The 18772-nt window shown below is 36.5% G+C and overlaps 1 protein-coding gene across 13 annotated transcripts in view; it reads left to right on the top strand.

The window, feature by feature from the left end:
* The window catches only part of CCDC73 (coiled-coil domain containing 73), a 72400-nt gene that overhangs the window by 3815 nt on the left and 49813 nt on the right, over nucleotides 1–18772 (top strand). For 4 of the 13 annotated variants that reach the window (XM_085579647.1, XM_085579643.1, XM_085579641.1 and 1 more), the window contains exon 1: nucleotides 8708–18435. The gene's annotated coding sequence lies outside the window, so the exon portion shown is untranslated. Of the gene's footprint in view, nucleotides 1–402; nucleotides 8673–8707; nucleotides 18436–18772 lie in introns of those variants that run through there. The other 9 variants (XM_085579648.1, XM_085579646.1, XM_085579642.1 and 6 more) reach the window with 6 other exon arrangements.

Genomic DNA, 18772 nt, shown 5'->3' with positions numbered 1-18772 from the left:
TTTCCTGGCTCGCCAGGAGAGGGATCTGTGTGGTGTCCTCTCAGCTTTCTCTTGCAACACTTCCATTTAAAATTTGGAATGTCCCTGCAGAGGATCTCTTATCAAACCTGTCTTGGAAAGGTTTCATTTTCTGACAAAATGGATTGTTTGTAGGTGAAGTGATGTAGCAGCAGACTGGCAGCTCTGGCTGTGTTTTAATCCTGCACAGCTGCAGCAGCAGTGCAGCTTCTGACGTGCATTAATGCAAAAGATTTGATGTTTCCATTATGCTTGGCACTTACTGTGGTGGCCATGGAGATCTATTTGTAAACTTTGTGTTTGTTGCTGTGATACAGGCAGTTTCTATTTGGTATGGATTTGGTTGATCCACAAGGTACTTGTTTGTGATTGTGAGCGAGTTGCTTGAAGACTTACAATGAAAAAAGGATTTTTAAGTTTTCATTAGACATATAATCTTGAAAACTCAACTTATTTGCAGTGGTGCATAGAAGACAACTTTAACTGAGAGAGGTGCTTTTATCTAAGCAGATAGAATGGTTTTTAGGGTCACATTTTATAATAGATAATAGATCACATTTTTACTGGTTTTCATGTGTTTTTTTCCCCTGCATATTGTGCTGTTTTTTAAATATTGATTTATATTGATTACAGTTTCTGGAAAATGACCAAGGACATTACACCCATATGAAGAGTAAAGCAAATATTACTGATTTTGAAGAAGTAATCAAGTAAAAGTTCTGGTGGTTTTAGTCCAAATGAGAGAATTCCACACGTGTGAGGCAAAGCCAACTCTGTTGAGGATGAAGTCATTCTTTGCTGTGTTGTAAAAGCTGGTTCTAAAAACAGTTGTAGATTAGACAGACATTCTTCTGAAAAATGTTATTATCTTAATAATATCAGTGATGAAAAGCTGCCTAAATAGTCTCTCTGCCTAAAAAAAAAATATGCAGAAAATTCAGTTCAGCAGTCTCTCTATGGAGAGTGTTCCAGCAAGGAGTAGTGGTAGAAATTCTGTCTCTTTTTGTTTTATGGATCCCTCCTTGTTTCCAGCAGAATTTAGTGAGTTTTAGAATTTAGTTTCATTTTAGTGACTGAATCTCAGGTGTATATACAATTCTTGACATTTCTATCAAAGGCAAAATATTTTTCACAGTGGATGCCAAACTCTAATGCTTAGTGAGAGTCCCTTCTTGGGAATGTAATCTGTATTACTCTGGGCAGGTGAGAAAGTAATTAACTGACTCATGCTTTAGCAGAACTTCATGTTGTCACATTCATACAAAGCTATTGCTGTGTGTTGGAGAATGTTATTGAGCCCTGCCTCAAGGTGGTTTGAGGATGCTTTCTATAAAATCCTTTATTTCCTTTTTTTCTTTTATCTGGAGATTGAAGAGTTGAATATGAAAAGTCTTATGGAGTTTCCTTGCTTCTGGATCTTGGGGTGCAATTTTTTTTTTTTTTTAAATGTAAAAAGATGTCTTGGGAGAAGGGACTTAATGTGGTGGGTTTTGCTGTACCTGTGACAGAAGGAATTTGTGTGACATGGAGGACGGCAGGGCCTTCAACAGCCTCCTCCATAAATGCATGAGGCAATTAAAACAGCAATAAATAATTGGGAGAGGCTCCAATCTTTCACATTGGAAGGGGCTTCCACAACAGCAAGGGCCATCTTAATTATGGTGTGGCTCATGCATTTTCTTCTCTAGGGAATGGGAGTTTTGGTGATGCTTTCCTTGATTATTTCACTATTGTCTCATTTCCTCAGGTATTTGAGATCTTGTCTGCTATTTGATTTTTATCCAGACTTCCTTTTGTTCTGCTTCTTCATGCTCCCTTAAAGAGGAGCTAGAGTTGAAACATGTTTCATCTCTATGCATTAATAAATTTCTTCTCTGGACAAAGATGCATTTTATTTAGTCTTTGTAAATTGTGATTAACATATTAATGCAGATGCTCTGTGGGCTCAGATTTTTTTCTTAATAAGCCAGTGATCAAGCAGTAAAATTATATAAACAAGTGAATCACTTGTTTCACCTCTTTTTCCCAGGTGCATTTTGCAAGTCTGTGATTGGCAGTTGTGAAAGAACTGAGCTATTCCAGTGGAATGAATGAAACAAGAGTGTTGAATCATGGTGTGTGAATGTTTCTGAGACAGTCTTGCTTTTGTGCAACATAAATCTTACGTATTTAATCCCTATACTCTTTGTGTCCATAATTACAAGATCGGTTGTTTTACTAAACAAACAAGATCTTCCTTTTAACTTCTAGTGAGGACATCAGCTGGATTTCCCCACATTTTTAAATTATTTACTGTATCCAACCTTTTCATACCACGAGTCTGGGTGTGACTGCAGTTCAATTTCAGAAATGAAGGTCTTCTGATTTAGTTCTTAGATTTTTCTCTAAGAAAAGAATAATACAGTAATTCATGGAAAAGATGGTAGAAGTTGCAAAGTTGACCATTTGAGTTTGAAAATAAAAAATGAAATGTAAATTAGCTGAGTGTTGATAGTTTTGGGCGTGTTTACTTATTTGCGTAGGGAGACAGAGGCCCCATGGAATAGGATGGACTTTTAATTGTAATTGAACAAGGGATGAGAAATTCTGTTTTCTGTTAAATGCATTTAAGGCACACAAGAAAAATTAAATTTTAGGGTTCTGTAATTAATCTGTTATGAATTTTGTTGCTTTTTTGAGCATCTAGGCCACAAGTACATGAAGGATGATGAAGGTTTTAAAGGCCTGGCAAATTTGACTTTTCTTTATAAGCTCTTAGATTCTGCTGTGGTAGAATCACTATTGTCATTAGTAGTTTTTCTTTTCCCAATGCTGAACTGTCCAAGTTCTCTAGAAAAATGCTTATGATTTACTTATTTGTATAAGAAAGATGTTACAAAAATGATTATACCAATTATGCAAGGGAGGGCTAAATAAAAATACTACTGGCATAAAGTCACTTTGAGGTGGTTGATTTTTGCCCAAAAGAGTACTGAAAAATCTAGTAAAGGAAAATCATGATGCTATGGTGTAAGTACACCACAGGAAACACATTTACAGTACAAACAGATATAAAAACTGCAGGTGTAGGAAGTGAAGTGAGCAACTTTTGGATGCTCCATAAAATCCTCCAAGAACCAACACACACAAGAAGGCACCTCAAGGCACTTTGCCTGAACTTCAAGCTAGGTGGTGATGCTTTTAAAAGCTCTGGTTTCTTATAAAAGCAATCAAAAAAAAAAATTTATGCATATACCTGTATGTTGGAAAGCATAAGCACTGAAGTGCACAATGAAACATGCAAGAACATAGGAACAAAAATAATACAGTAGGAAGCAAGGAAGATTAAACAATATGCTATTTAATGCTACTGAAATTACTCTTTATAATACTCTTTTCAGATGATTTTTTTCCTATAAACATCTTTATTACACTGTGTGAACTGTTTTTTCAGAATTTTTTATAACATCACAAAGTGAAATAAAAAAAAAGAGACCACATGCTACCAAACTGCTGTGAAAACATCTGTTTAGGATTAATTTAGAGAATTCTTTCAACCAAAAAGTATGTGTATATATTTATCACTTTAATAAAGATATATTCAATTAATTTTGAAAATCAGAGTAGAAAATTAATTTCCCTCCCACAGTCTTAATGAAGAAATAAAGGAACTAATTTCCCATTGCTGTTAGAGGGGTAATCCACTCCTTCACATATTAAGAAATTAATGTAACGCATCCAGTCAGCCAAAGAGTCTCTGATTCTTCCCCTCCCCCTAATCTCTTACACCAGCTTATTTTGTGCAACACAATTATGAAAAGCAAAAAAGACTTAAGTCCTTTTAAGTCTTTCAGATTTCCTTACATTCTGATTTTAGATCTGTTGCTTTTTCCAGGAATATAATCTGTTGACTTTGATGGTGTTTGCTAGTTTTGGTTTTCTTTTAAGAGAAAAAGAAGAAATTTTATTTATAAAATAAATTTATATATTTGAAAATCTATAAAACAATATATTATTGTTTATAATAACAATAAATACTTTTAAAAATCCCACACCCATTTTTTAAAAATTCCAGAAAAATATTAAGGAAGTATTGTGACAGGCTTTATACACCTTTGTAGCATTTGTGGGGTTTTATGAGATCAAAAAGTCATCCTTTTTATTTGAACTAAATACAGAAGAAATGGATTTTCTTATATTTATTTAATTTATTAAAAATCTGATACCATTTTGTTAATTCTAGGCATATGTGTGAACAGAGTTTTATAATTGAAAAACAGTTCAAAATGATATTTTACAGTATTGGACATGGGTAGTTGAGAAATGGATGTTCAGAATTATGTTCTTAAGACAGATTTTTGACCCACATAAGTAGCTTTCTTTATTTATTAAATGACACTTCCTGAGAGTGTGAGAGCAGTTTATGTCCTTAAGGTAAGAAAACCATGAGATGATGTAAGTGTTCCTTTAAGGAGGCAGTTCTCATAAAAAAAAGTTTTGAAACTTGTCATTTGTAGCAGACATTTTGGGGGGGTTAATCTTTTTCTGATGGTGAGTAGTGTTCACTGAAGCAGCTCATTGTGTACACAGCTTGTGAATAGCATCATTGATAGCAAAAAGCTACAGGGTAAGTATACATTTAATTGATTTCTTGATCAGGAATGCTTCTGCAACAGGCAGAACAATGGAGCTTTATTATGCTTGGTTGGTTGATGTGAATGTGGAATAATTCAGAAAATGGGGAGATGTCCAGAGCAAGAAGCACATAAAACACAGCTGCTGTAAGGCGATCTAACACATGAAGCTTTTTGGGAAGAACTGAGACCACAGAAACTGAAATTTGATTTATAAATCAAAGATAGGAGTCCATAAACATGTTTTTAATGTGTAGGGATAATGTAAATAAGCATTCCTTTCCCCACCCCTTGGTTTGAGCAAAATAGCAAAAACAGGGTAAGAAGACCTATGGACCCATTTAACATGGGAGGAAGAGATAAGTATTTGTTCTCTTCACGAAGGGAATATTTTATTTTATTTTTCTTCCCTATCGTGCAACAAAATTGTCTCAGTAGTTATTTTTTAATATCTATAAGTGCCATTGTTTCCAACAGGAGAGGAGCAGTGTCTTTCAGGGCTGTATTCCTGATATTTCTGTTATCATTTTGATATTTGTATGCAGCTATATTAATGATTTTCAAACATTAATCCTAGTGAATACTTTTCTTAATATTTCTGGTAGATCTCATTCACAATATTTCAATTCCTAAGTGTTTCAATATTTTTTTCTATAGATGTATTTCTTGTTAACTTGTTTTACTTAGTCAAAAACCATCACAAAAAAACTGATGCTGAATTAAGAGGCAACAGTCTAAATGTAGTTAATAATTTGGAAGAATGTGGCAAACATTTTTGGGACAAATGCTCCATTGTTGTGATTCTGAGAGCTTGACACAAAAAAAGGTGAAAGGCTGAAGAACAGCCTACTACTTCTAGTCCATCTGTAATGGGATTTTTCTTTCCAATGCCTGGTCTGATAATATTAAAGAGGCAGAGAAAAATTATTATGAAATTACTATGAATGGAAAATATTCCATTTTTTATGGAACAATAAAATAGAATTTTGTAAATGCAAGCCAAATAGGAGGATTATTTCCATTTTCACTTGGACATCTCCACCATCTCTAAATTACTTGTATAACACATGAAGGCAAGCTCAGCATTAAATACCATCTCAGTATGGTTTTTTTTTTTTTAGTTATATGGGAAACTTATCTTGGAGCATAACTTCAAGAATGTAGAAATATTAATATATTAAGTTTGGACATGTATGTGGTTGTTACTAAACTAAACAAATACTATTGTATTATCTGTAAGAATTTGTGCTTCCATTCTCTAATTTTAAAATAAAGTGAAAAGACAAAGTTAATGTTTTCTTTGGTGGACTATGTCCAAATTACTCCAGAGTTCTGTTTGTACATAAGAAACTTTAAAGCAAATAAGCCAACTCAAGCAATGCAACATAAACTGTTATAACTGTAAATATTACTTCCTAAAATAGTATTTGATAGACTCCAAAATTGCTAAATAATTCTTACATTACTGTTGTATGAAATATCTCAACAATGATACTGTTGGTTTTCAGTATAAATTAATAGAAATTGGGTTAAATTTAGCAATAGCATTTTGCCAAGGAAGAAATTTATTGAAACATAGCATTTGGTTGGTCTGTTTCACTATCAAGTATACATTGTGGTTAAAAAACGGGCAAATGACCTAAAGCAGATATTTACAATAAAGATGGATCCAGATTTGAGATGACATCTAAAGATTTTAAAATTAACTTGTTTTTTCCTCAAGAAAGAGATTTTTTTTTTTCTTTTTAAGTATACACTTGCGTGATTAACACTTGGAATTCCCGTTGAAAATCATTAGAGGGATAATGAAGGCTTGCTTAGCATGTTAATTCCTTACACTGACAAATGTATTTTGAGGACTGGAGTGCTGTGCTTAGTCACAAACATCACAATCCAGATGACCATTTAAAGACTTCTGCAGAGCAATGCTTTCTGACCTGTGCTTTGGAAAATGTTACGTTTCCAGGTATCATTGTGTCAAATTATTATTTTGGGTTTTGCCAAGTAAACCTCAGGATTTCAGGGGGGAAAAAGGCAACTCATTCCACAGTGACTGTATTATCTTTCCATGAAGTGTGATTTATATGCAACATGAAATATGCAGAATTATTTGCTGTAGATTTTACTGAAAGACACTGGCAACATAAAACTTAGGGAAATGATCCTTTTATGCTGTTGTTGATGACAGCAATCCAGTGAAATACAAACCATCTTAAATAAAAATCAACTTTTTGTACATTTTTATTTAAATTTTAGAGAGGAAAATAAGTGAAAAGGTCTCCTATATTGCCTTTGGATTTGTGTTTTGTTTTCTTTAAAACAGCATATGTATTTTTGCAAGTCGCCTCTATTTCCTGTTGTCCAGGAAATGAAATATTTGCTGGAAACCTATTTATTTCTCATGTTCTTTATCCCACTTACTTTTGCCTCTTTCAAGTTTGATCAAGCAAAATTAATGAATCCTAACAAACAGTTATTAGATAACTTCACCTTGCATTCATGTTAAACATAAATCCTTGATAAATAAGGTCCTGCATAACTTTTCATTATAGCTTTTATTGTCACATTATACTTCTTCTCTTATGCCTTGCCTGACTTGTATGACTTTGTATCCCCTTTCTTCTCCCTATGTCTAGGCCTTCTTCCATGCAGCTGTTCAGTGTTGATTTATTAATATGTTAATTATAATAATGAATGTTAAGTTATTCTCAATTACATAGTTTGAGTACTATTCAGCTGGTAAAGTCATAAGCTGACATTATGGTAACAACTAGCGGTATAAAATTTTGAAATTGTTCTCAATGAAACTTTAAGTTGCTGTGGTGTTTCATTATATAGTGCTATTTTAAAAAAAATTGCTGGATATAATATTTTCAGTTTTAATTCTCTTAGCATTTTCTGTGAATGTTCAAAGCCGAGTTTGACAAACCATTCTGAGAATATTCCTTTGGTATTCTGTGTTGATGATGCTGCCCAGCCAAGAAAACAAAACTTTAATGGCAAATTATTTGGACTGAGTAAGAGTACAGTTCTGAGCATCATCATAATCATTCTGCTTATCATTTTAATAATATTCTTTCCGGTAACCCATTAAAAATTTCTTCCAAAGCTTGAGTGCTTTGGAAATGTTGATTTTGTTACAAAGCATTTTCTTTGCCACTTGTATTCCAGCAAAGTTGGGCTGTTTTCAGCCCAAAACTCAAATCACCTTCTCCTTATTGTTGTGTGCATTTGAACCAGCCATAAAATTGAACAATATTGTCACGGCTTAAACAAAGTCAAATAAACAAATCTAATCCATTATGCCAGAAAGCCTGAACTCCAAAACAAACCCAAACAACAAACCAACAAATGTCTGGGAAAAAAATAAGACAAACTTGGAGCAGAATACTCATCTGCTCACAACTCAAACTTGGAGCAAAATGCTCGTCTGCTCACAACTCAGTTTTGGAGCAGAATATTCATCTGCTCACAACTCAGTTTTGGAGCAGAATACTCATCTGCTCACACCTCAGTTTTGGAGCAGAATACTCATCTGCTCACAACTCAGTTTTGGAGCAGAATACTCATCTGCTGACAACTGTGTAGTGGCAGGTGTGAGAAGAGAAAAAAAGCCTCCGGAATGTCATGAAAAACAAGTGGGCTTCTGGCTTCCGAGCACTTTAAAGGCTTTGGCGGTGTCAGCCGCGGCAGAGGGCGGATCTGGGTGTTTTAGCCCCGTTTCTGTGCTTTGGTGCCCTGCGAGCCTGCCCCGCCCAAGCCCCTCACGCTGCCCGTCCCGCTGCTGCTCCCTCGGGGCGCCGGGCGTGCGGGCCCGGGGACGGCAGGGGTTGGGAATTCCGGCTCTTTCCAGGCAGATTTGCGCCTGGTCGGGGCAGGGTGAGCGTCCTGCTCCGGTTGTCCCGGTAGGGGTGAGCTCGGTGATCCCGGAGCTGAGCTGCCGCCGCCGCGCCCCGCGGGGCTGAGGGCAGCGCGGGCCGGGGCTCGGTGCTGCTGCTGCTGCTGCTGGAGAACATTTCCCCTGGGGCTGGGGAAAACAAGGTGTGTGCGACTTTATCTCTTCTTTATAATTTTTTAGGTTTTTTTTTTTTTTTAGTTTTTTTTTTTTTTTTTTTTTTTTTAAGCAGTTTTCCAGCTGGGCCTGGGCGGCCTCAGCACTCTTAGTGTTTGGGCCTGCCCCTGAAGAGAGCAGTGGCATTGCTACGTTTTAGTATGTAGGGCTTAGTGTCTTACTTTTTGTATGGATTATTTATTGCCATGCCCCATGCAGAGTGTGGAAATACTGCTTGAATTTAGCCAGGCTGCTTGCCTCTGGGTATACGGTCCGTTTCATCCTGCCACAGTACTGTGAGGAAAATACGTGAACACCTGGGACATCTCTGTCCGTGCTAGAGCAATATATGTTTAATGTAAAATAAAACCCCAAGCTAAATGTGTAGACAACAGTAGAGTGATTGGAGCTGCAAAATTAGGGAAGTTCTAATTTGTCATTCACTTAAGAATTAGAGCAAATACGTAAGACATCCACATCAACTGAGGATTTCTATTAGTGCATTTCATGTTCATGGGGAAGGCTAACATGAAAGAGAGCTCTGAAAGTACTGTGTTCATGATATTTGTGTCCTCTTCAAAGTTTTTTTTTTTTTCCTTCTGCCTTTAGCATTCAAGTTTTCATCACAATGTAATGTAATTATGGTCTTCTAATGCATTTTTACAGAAAGTTAATGCATCCTGCCTTCTGTACCTGTTGATCATGTATCAGGCTGGGTACCCAAAGAAGGAGGAGGACTCCTGCCTGCTCTCTGCTGTTCTGGGATTTTGGGGATTCTGTGGCACAGAGAGGAGACATAAAATGTGTTCTGGTGCAAGGCTGCTCCTTGCCTTCTGTTGCCATTCTTGGCCTCCTGTGGGAGCTGTTCCAAACCTGGTGCTGCAGGCACATCCTTACTCTTACTTTAGCAAGTGAGATGCAGACATAAAAAATTAGGCCATTTTTCCTATTACGGGAGTCGATTTTTTTGTCACTAATATTGACATTATCAATAATGCTCAGGCAGCCAAGAAACAATTTTAATACATTATACCCCATGGAGATAATGATATAATTCCTTTTGAAACTTTATCACAGGGATACCACATAAATACCAATAGCAATGTTGGTATAAGTTGTGTTGAGGAATGGTTTGTGGAGGAAAAAGTTATACTTGTCAGACACATTTAAAGGAAGAGAGAGGATAAAAAAGGAAACAAACCAGCCTTCAGTGAAATCAGTTCTTTCCAGATATAAAGTAGATACCCCCAAACTGTTGGAAAGAGGTTCAATATCAATAGTGCTTGAACTTGCTGGCACAGCACAAATCTGTTACTTGTTCATATTATATTATTTTGAACTGATCCCCTGCTTGGTGGTACTAATTATTTCCTTGTTTACACTTGTTAGAGGTATTCCACCACTATCACTACAAACAGGCAGCAGCTTGGAGTGCTCCCTGAGCACATCCACTCTTTTTGCAGTGTTGCAGCACTGAGAGCTGCAGCTGTGCCTTCTTTGTTCCGGCAGGGCGCTGCTGCCGGACAGGGAATTTAGCTGGAGCTCTCGGTGCTTCAGGCAGCTTAGTCTTGGGCTGTTTTTTTGGAGAACAGTTGGATTTTTATTCCCTGGCCGTAGCTGCAGTGCATCCAGGACAGCACAGTTCAGTTGGATGTCGACTAGGTGGCAGCATGGTGTTTGGAACGGACACGAGCTGCTTTTCGGCTCCTGTGCCGGTAAAACCTGACTTCTGTCAATCCCTTCCTCACTTCGTGTCTCTATACCAATGGCTAAGACCATGCTGACTAAGTACTGAAAATTATTAGGATGAAAAGGCTAGGGAGGAGAATTTAATCCCACAGGCAAACATGCTGTAAGCAGAAACAGTTTTACAGTTTTAATCAGAGTGCTGGTGTTTATGGTTTCCTCTTTTAATTTGAGCTGAAATGAGATAAGATATCTTTGGCTAGTTTCTTACTAATATTTTAATTGTGGTTGAAAAAAAATTCAGTTATTATGTATGGTCTTACTATAGTAATGTCCTATAAAAGACAAATAAAATATATAATTATTTTTGATTAAAGAAAGTAAGGATCCTGATAATATATATCTGTGTTAGCTCTACTAACCAAATTATAGGAGATGAAAACTTAATCACCTGTTTTTGGAACATGCTGGCTAGCTTGTGAAAGATTATGTATTTTCATCAAAAGAATTAAAATTACCGGAGGCAACTTCTGCTAGTGGGAGCAAAAAGGCAGATCCTAAGCAATGCAATACTTGGGCAAGCAGCTCCAGTCTTCTAAATTTCATCCAGAATTCAACAGGCAGCTAACACAGACTTTGGAGCAACTGACAAAGTTCTTTAAAACTTCACCCTTCAATTGCATTTGCTATAGCTCTGTATTTGATGGGAGTAATCTTTACTGCATTATGATCTCAGAAGCTGATTTGGAGCAGTGCAGTAATTTCTTGGAGCCCCTGTTATCACAGCAGCATGAAGTATTGCAGGTTGAATGAAAAAGGGCTCTCAGAGGGACTTTCCCATATGCTTTCTGGGTCATCAGTTTGCTCTTCTCAGGAATGTGTTGCTCAGCTTCCTTTTTTTTTTTTTTTTTTTTTTTTTAATTCACATGCTGTTGAAACAGAGCTGGAAATGTGGAGGGGAAAAAAAGGTAAAAAGATCCACTTTAAAGCTTCTAGGAAATCAGGAAAAGCAAAACAACCAACCAAGGCCCATTGCTTCTTGACAAAGAAAATCTGAAGGTTCTAGCATCTGAGAGTTCTTTGTTTAATGCTTTTCCCACAATTCCATTAATTAATTTTTGAAAAGCATTATGTCATCCAGCAGATTGTTTCAGATTGCAGGAACAATCTGTTTCAGCAGATTGTTTCAGAATCTTTCGTCAGCAAAGATTCCAAGGCAGGTTTTTAAGGACAATTGTCTTGCTCTCTTACGGGGCCAGTGTTGCTCTCCCAGCCCAAAAGGACACAATACTTTCCTAGGCTTTGAGAAAGGTAACTTCAGAACAAGTGTACAGCTTCCACACTTAAAACCTTCACACTTATCTAAAAGTTAAACAAATGCCATTGATCTTAGGCCAGAAACTGCTAGTACCAGAGATAATAGCAGTTTGATGTGACTAGAGCTGCTTTATCTTTGGAAAACAAGAAGCATGAGCATGTTTACAAATCTTCTCCTTGGATAAGATGTGCTGAATTGTAGGATATCTCTTATATGGAGTATACCTCTGTTATTTTAAGTCTTCAGCTGCTAGAGTGGCAAAGAACATCATCTTTGCTTTCTTTACTTTGTATTTTATACCCTGTCTGTTTCAGAGTTTCTGTCATGAGCCCTCTGGGTGATTCTGTCCTGTGCAGTTAAGGTAAGTTAATAAAAATGTAAACTCAATATATAGGGAAGAACATGGAAAAGGTGAATACACCTACTTTTTGAGAGTAGGTGCAGCAAAGTTGTATTAATGCACCAATAACAGGCTGGAGAATGCTCTCCAGAAAAGCCCTGAAGAAGCAATCTGGTCTCCAAAGATGTACTGTCCCAGCACAAACTGCACACTGCCACTTACAGGAAAACAAGCAACATATAATGCAAATTTGTGCTCAGGAAAGATTTAAAAATCCCCAAGTTGCAAAGTCAAGGAAGAGAATTACTGTTCACTCTAATTCAGTAGAAGAGACTTTTGACTGGATTTTTGTTTGTTATTGATGCGACAGTGAGGTAGAGAGACCTTTTACCCAACTTGGGACAAGTGTTCTTACATTGTGTGTGTTTATATAATGTACGGATAAAAGAAGACTCTATGGAACTTTAGTATTAAACAACATTTATAATAATATGAGTATAAAGCAGTCCTTTAAAATAAGAACTCTGCATTAACAATGCTACCTGATTTACTGTAGAATTTAAAAAAATCGTATAATCCTCTGCTTTCGAAAGACACAAGTTTGTCTAATTCCTCCTTCAAATGATTTTTGATTTAATATCATCTGAGTACAGAAATAAAAATATTAGATTTTTAATGTTTTCTGGTTTTGAATCTTTTTAAAGAGTCCACATCTTGATGTTCTGTTTTTAGGAAGAGCATAATTGTTTGTAAATGAACACCACAAGTGTATTGGTCTTAGCTTTTAGAACAAATTGTCTTGTAAGATTGGCAGTATATTTTTGAAAACTGAAAAGTTGGGGGATATTTTGAAAAGTGGTTAACTTCTAAAGTTTTTGAGGACTGGAAAGGAAATTTTTTTTTGTCTTGTATGATTCTATAATGATTTGTAGATCATCATAATTGCAGATGACAATGAGTAAACACAGTGATTTTTTAAATAAACTGTAGAAGGGTATCTTTAAAATAGAAGTTGCATGGTAAATTGCCTTTTAGGAAGGAAGAATTTTTGTTAGATAGCCCTGTGTTGTATAGAGAGATGTGATTTCTGGAATTGCTTGAGGTATCCCTGCCTTTCTGAGAACCTGCACTCTTTTGGAAGATTTAGCTCATTTGCTTTCATTTGTATGTGGAATGGAGCTACTCTCAACTAAAATCCGAAAGAGCTGGGAAAGAAACTACCTCAAAGGAAACAGACCAGAGGCTGAACCAGCAGAGCTCACTGAGGAGGGTGTGTTACACCCCTGATCTGGGGTGTGCTCCTCATGTCACCCTTTTTAGCCCTCTGCATCCCAAAGTCAGCTCCTGGCGTGGGAGCTCTTTCACAGCTCAAAGGAGCTGCACTTCTGGAGCTGTCCAGATGGACTCTGGGCAAACCCAGTGAGCTTGTTGGGTTTGGGTGGTGTCTGATGCACACAAATTGCTGCTTTTCCCACCAAAGGTGGTATAATTCTTATAGAAAGATGTGGAATGGAGGAGAAAATGAAAAATAACATTTGTCTCTCAATCCCTAAATTGAAGGATCAAACTTCAGGCAAGGTCAAACATAACTGCATTAAATATTTTTCAGCCTGTAGAAACTTAAAAATAAATAACCCGACCTACAGAAAATCTCTGGATTTAAAGTAGGAAAAAAAAAAAAGCAACAATAGTGATAGGGATAAAGCTGCCCTCAAAAATTATCATTATTTTTTTAAAATCAAATTGCATCCAAGAAATTTAAGACGCAGTAAAATACATGTTAGGCTGCCTAAACCTTTACATACAGGTTATTAGCAATGGTTCTTAAGCAATGTAGCTTACTCTAGTTGTCTTTTCTGTAGTTGTCTTTACAGAGGCCATGTACCCAGTTGTTTTATAGTCCACATTTTATGACACTGGGTGTCAGTAGGTTTTCCTGTCATTCAGAAATCCCACCTGGCTTATGTGAGACAGACATGATGTGTGGAATCTGGAAAATAATGAACATCTGATTTGCTTTCCCAGTTCCTTCTGGTGAGCTCTTCCTGGCAGAATGATGGAGTCTGGGCTTTTATGCCCCTTTGGTACAGCTGGCTGTTTTCTAATTCCTAAACTTACATCTGAGCTATAACTTCAGAAAATTATAGCAGAACTTAAGGATTTATCTCGGTTTTGTTTTTTTGATATAGCAATGGATTCTAGACAAATCTGCTTTTAGTTCTCTCCAAAACAAGGTGTTTGAACAGTATCAAAAAGACATTTCCTTGAAGAGTGAAAATACATGTAAGACTTATTGTTTTATTTTTTATCAAACAGGCAGAGCTGCTAAATGTATTTCATCCTTTAATAATCATAAGGGGAACCTTATCCTGTGTACAGGAGTTATTTGTTTACTTATAATATGTATGTCTTGTATAAAATTCAGTGGTACTGTGCCAATTTTTGTATCAATATTTAAAAAAATAATTTCATTTAAAAGCAAACAGTGTTTTATACTCTTCAATTTAATGTGACAAAAATCTGGATTATGCTCATTACCCCATAACCTGACTTGATGGTTCCAGAGCATCATTAACATCTTGACCATAGAGTAACACAACCTATTTAGATTTAAATCCTGGCTCTTAACTGGACACAACTGTGTATGTGGGTGTATTAGGTATGCTCTGTGCCTGGATGAATTCATTTCAGTTGCATAAACTTTTGTACTGTTTTTCACAAATAGTCATGGAAATGTTTCTTACAGCTGAAATATCAGTTTTAGTAGGCTGAAGCACAGAGGTGATATTGCTGATTCTTGTAACTTCTGTACTTGCATCTGGTGGGGATAGATACCTTTTTATGGCCATCCTTTTAATAAGAAGTTATTGGACTTAAGCAGGTAAATTTTATCCATTAGTATTTTCATTCCTGAGTTTCACCAAGCAGAGAATTTAATACTTATGCTTCAGTGTAATTTTTCTGGAGGCAGCATTTGCAAACACCTTGGGTTATGTTGGGGCAGATGTTTTGTCTCCTTGTGTAAGTAAGGTAAGTACTGGTAAACAAACAAATAAAATCAATTATTGTTTATTAAGGTAGAAACAATCTTAAAAATGGATCCAGCCTATACTGAAATGCTATAAATTACCCTGTTTCTAAAATGAAACTCAGAGTGTTGCAAAAATGTACCTGAAGGGGGTTTTGTAGAGAAATACTATCAAATTCTGCACACATGCACTATTGGAATGTGTTAAGTTAAATAGCAGGGGGAAGAGATTTCCAAGCAGTTTTTGTAAGATATTGCTCTTGGTTGCACTTCTGGCGTTTGAATGTTTTAGTTAATATCAAAGCCTGCAGTTGTTATTGTGGTAAAGTGATAGTGTGAAATTGATGCTGTTATACTATAACAATAAGGACGTGACTCATGTATTTTATGTACACATGCATTCAACTGTAGTGACAAATGGCTTCATGCTGTGTGATTAAATGCATATTAGCATTTGCCCTAGGCATTTGATTATTACCATCTTTACTTCATTACATTACCACACTGTATGGCCATATAATTTATAAGATAATACAGACATCACTTTGTTGCTGATAGGAATTATTCTGTTTTATGGATGGTGTCCTTTAATTTTGCCTTTCATGGATTATAAAATTGGTTAATATCTGCTGAAGTGAATCACTGGAGAAGCAAATAAAGATGTTGGCCTCAGGTCACAGTGTCATTTGTGATACTGGCAAAATCTTACAGCCTCATTTATCCCTGTACATGATTGATAACACCATGGGTTAAATGGAGAAAGCTTTGCTTCCATTAAAGGATCATCATGAATGAAGACCTCCCACTTAAAAGTCAGGCATGATGAGAAGACAAGAGACTATCTACAGGTCAAATTAAATAACTTAAATAATTTAAGTGGAATGACAGTGTAATTTGTTCATTCTGTGTTATTACCCTGACCCCTATCAGGCTTATAGGCTAGCTTACTTTCTAGTGTAGGGTATTTAAGATGTAATTTTTAATAAGTGCTTTTCAAAGATATAAAGCCCTATATGGCACTTAAAATTGTGTTAAAATGGATTTTTTATGTGCTTTTTAAAAAAGTAATTTTTGTCCTTATTTTGTTAAATGTAAAGCGAATAACAGGAGAACAAATGTAGTAAATGGTTCAAAATAGGAAATTTAGTCTTTCACTTTCAAAATGTTATCACATGTATGCTTTAGATTTTTTAAATATTATTTTGTAGGTAGTCTGACAAATACCAGTTGCTAAAGTAAAGGTTCATTATTTGGAAATAACTTTGATTTGACACAATATTTTTTTTGTATTTTCTGTGGTGAAGAGCATTTATTATTTATCCTGTATCTTTATGGTAGCTCTGGATTGTTGTATTAATGTGTGATATCAAAGGCAGGTATTTCATTAATATGAAGGATAATTAAAATTATTTTTAAACTTTATTATTGTATTTTGTATGTTTTTGTTTCTAGTCAGGCACAATGTAAACTCCCTGGCAGGTGCTGAGTTTTTTGAGCTCTCGGAGGTGGAAGAGACCGCAGGGGAGCTCCGAGGAGGGCAGGAGGAGTGTGTGTAACCCCCCTGCAGCTCGCAGGTTTCAGCAGCAGGCTGTGAAGCGTTTTGTGGCAGTCCTGGCAAAGCAGCCCGAGTGCAAATTGCCCGTGAGAAAACAGCGCTGTCACCATGGAGGGCTGGCTGAGGACTCAATGAGCTTCACTCGCAGAGCGTTTATCCGCACTCGCCGCATTACCCAGGGAGAGTCTTGTTTGTCAAGTGCTCCTGCTGAGACCACTGAGCTGAGAGAAAGCCCTGGATGCCTGAGGCCCCTTTGCTTCTCTTCCTTGGAGTATAGCATTGGTTTGAAAATAACCCCTTGGAAAAGGATTCTCAGATTGCTTCTGTGATAGGAAGGAAAATAACAAGCCCCAATGTGTATCAGTTAATGTACACTCTTCTACTGGTTGGCCTGAATAGGAATAATTTCGTAACTGAAGTACACTTCTTCAGGTGCTCCTCTTCTTGTAGGGGGAATCCTTTTTCTGAATCAAGTTTATCCCTTATTTTTTTCCTTATTAACACAGGCTGCCAGCTTTTTCATTTGATAACGGCACAGTCTTGTAAAAATTCATCACTGTGGGATTCCACCAACTCCAAGCCTGGAACACCAGCTGACAGCATTAAACCATGTGTCATGTTTTAACATTATGCTTGTAAAAATCTTACCCTTAGCATGATGAAGAGTGAAATCAAATGGCTCTGTGCGTAGTTTATTGTGCATAATATTGGCATTTTTATTAGATTTGTTGTTATGGTCATGTCCCAGTACTTTATATTGAACATTTGTGGTAGTTCTTCATCTAGTGGTACAGCATGTATTGGTATGAAAACAATTGTGAACACCTGAATGAAAGAAACAAAATTTTTTAATGTGCTTTTGGGACAGATGGACTTACTTTATTCAAAGTTTTTTGGCTAAAATAGAAATAATGTTTTTTTATCCTAATGTATTACATTAAAAAAAATCCAAACAGCTTCAGTCTACAATGTCTGCAGATTGCCTGCACAATGCCTGATTCATGTTGGCACATTGACACAACAGATTTGTTGTGTTGCCTGAAGTGCTACATGTTTGTACATGGTTCTTATTCAGGCTTTATTTGCTGCCTCTTCAAAAGTCCTTCAAACATATATATTTTGACGCTGACAAAAGAATTTATATACTTCATATTGAACAGCTCAGTATTAATCATATGTTTTAAGATGAAAGACAAAAATGAGCCTGATTATTTTGGTTTTAGCAAAACCGTTGTTTTACTAACAGAATAACTTCTGTGGTGGGGCAGCCAAGCAAGGAGTCAGTCTATTATCCATGACCAAGCAGCTTAAATGTGATCTATGTTAGGGTTTTATTTAGACAACAGAAGAAAAAGTGGTAAGCCCTGATTTGTAGTTGTTATGGCCCCATGATACAGACCAGGTCTCTGCTCTTCCTGCAGGAATTCCTTCCTAAGGGTTCTGTGGCAGCGGCCAGGTCAGTCATAACTCCTATGCTCTACCCCTGCCTCTGTAATTCTCAGTGCAGAAACACACAGGGTGTGTCTGGCAGGGACAGCATCCTGTGTTCTAGTGCATTGCTGAAAATTCAGTCTCAAGGATTAAAAAATAGAATCTGGGGAAAACAAGTGAAATACCTACAGTTGTTACATTTTTGTGAATAAAATGCTGAATGTTGTGGTCACTTCTGGTGTCTCTAACAAACCTGCTTTGTCCTTGCAGAGACACCTGTGGCTTCTGTTTGTGTAACTCCTTGCTTGACAACAGTTGATGCAGCTGGCTCAGAGTATGTTTTGGTACAGGATCTTCTAGGAAGAGAATGAGAAAGACTTCTTGATAAAATTCAGGTGCAGAGACTGCAAGCATTACCTTAAGTCCCTAATTTCAGACCAAAGATCTCTTTTAAAATTGGGCCTGTCTTGTGATCGTTTTCATCTTGAAGATAGGCAGCAACATTTTCATGGCAACGTGTACGTTGCAGCAACTTCATGTCAGTGGAGGGCAGTAACTCTGGAAAAAACTGTACTACTTCTGTCTGCTCTTCAAAGTTTTTGCTTAAAACTAAAACCAAGCCAAGAAATACAGAGGAGAAACAAAGGAATATTGTGAATAAATATTGTGATAAAACAGTTTTCTTTTTTTTCGACAGTAGTGCACATTACGTTAAAATGAAAATATTGATAA

This window comes from Lonchura striata, chromosome 5 (assembly GCF_050655825.1).
Source record: "Lonchura striata isolate lonStrDom1 chromosome 5, ASM5065582v1, whole genome shotgun sequence".
NCBI classification, from domain to species: domain Eukaryota; kingdom Metazoa; phylum Chordata; class Aves; order Passeriformes; family Estrildidae; genus Lonchura; species Lonchura striata.
Note: the sequence above shows the minus strand (reverse complement) of the source record. Positions and strands in the feature narration are given on the sequence as shown.